Below are 1,895 nucleotides of genomic sequence, written 5' to 3'. Positions count from 1 at the left end.
TCAAACAAAATTCATCAAGGCATCTTAGTGTGAAACAGAAATAATAGATTGCATACAAGTAATAAGAAGCATGTGTATAAAGAGAGAAAAGAAATAACACATGTAAGGGTAGGTGAAAGAAACAAACATCAACATATAAAGAAAATAAGTACAATGTATGTCACTAATGGTCACAAGACCCAATGTACAAGAATAAATGTATCTAAAGTAGAGAAAAGAAAAAGATACAAGTAATCCTCACTACATCCCTCAAGATATCAACACTCGCCCTAACAGAAATGTCCTATACTAACTCTCCCTCTAAGAATGACTACTCTCATATCCAAAACTACTCCCCCTTTTTGTCACGAGTGACAAAGGGTAAGAGTGTCAATTAGACATCTCATCGGTAGAGCTAGCATCTCCATCATCATCATCATCAGAAGCATCATCGCCATTACCATCATCATCATCATCCTCAGCCTCAAAATTAAAAGCCATTGGAGGAGGTGGAGGAGAAGCTTCAAAAGCGAAGCCACCCATGATCGCCTGCCACCGTGCAATACGGCCGACACGAACGTTCACCTGATACAGCTCTGTAGAGAGTGTATCAAGGCGAGCATCCATGCACTGAAGCTGTGCCATGATGTCTCCGAATGACACATCGCTCGTAGAAGAGGAGGGAGTGGATGTGGATGGAACAAATCGAGATGGAGCCAAACGGGAGGGAGGAGTCGCTGAATCCGACTGCCATGACCGAAACTGCGCCTCGCTACCTTTAACAGTAGCGGCATCTATGACACACATGACAGAGAAGTGATCGGAAGAGGGAAAAGGAACAGAAAAATGGCATAAAATCTACGTGATAGCCGAAGGGAAAATGAGTTTATCACGGCTAATCGTATTCCTAAACACATCTATAATAGAAAGAATAAAATGTGAAGGAAAATCTATAGTGAGGTGCTTTAACAAAGAAAGCAAAAATTGAGCATGAGGATCTGTGATGGAGTTATAGTGAGAGAGTGGGTGCAATACAAAATTCATCACCATGTTCATGAATCTAGGACATTTAGCAAAGGTCTTACATGGTATAAACTGATGATCACCCTAATCAGAAGGGCGCTCGCAGAAAGCAGACATGATCTCATCTTTGGACATAGTTCTTAGACGCTCACAACCGGGGTAGTCAAGATGTTCTACCCTCGGGACATGGAGCACATCCACAACAAGCTGCGGTGTGACAGAAATGCGCATACCTCGAACGCGAGTATGAAAGAGAGGTACTGAAGAATCAAGTCCATGCATGTTGGAGTAAAACTCTTATATCAGGACGGATGGACAAGTGACCGAGACGTCACACAGTGACTCCCAACCTCGACTGTGAATGACATCGGATAGGTCAATGTTGGCAAAGTCCGCCAAAATGACTCGGCGTTCCGAATGAACACCTCATCGAGAAAAGTTCTACAAGAAGTCCTTTCGGGCATTCTCATCATGGAACTGAATATGAGAAGTAGGATCAGACGAAGACGATGCCTCGGAATGAAGTGGGTTCCGAGACGAAGCTGACTTATGTTTAGATGCCATAGAAATGACTAACGTAAATAGAAAAGAGAGGGAGAGAGAAAGACAATCAAAAAAGTCCCAAGCAGTTCAAATATATTAAAATATATTGAAGAGAGAGTACGTATGCATGATAAATGCATGAACATGTGACATGCAATATAAAATTCATCATGGGCTCAGCCCAATCCAATCCTACCAGCACACAAACAATTTGCACACATCTAAATAACTCATCAATTTTGAAAAACCCCAAAACCTAGATTTCAAAACATGAAATGCATGTAAAAAAGAGAAAAAAAAAAAAAAAAAAAAAAAAAAAAAAAAAAAAAAAAAACAAACAAAAAAAAAAA

The sequence above is a fragment of the Quercus suber genome, unplaced genomic scaffold (assembly GCF_002906115.3).
Source record: "Quercus suber isolate HL8 unplaced genomic scaffold, Cork oak 2.0 scaffold_169, whole genome shotgun sequence".
Lineage (NCBI taxonomy): Eukaryota > Viridiplantae > Streptophyta > Magnoliopsida > Fagales > Fagaceae > Quercus > Quercus suber.
Note: the sequence above shows the minus strand (reverse complement) of the source record.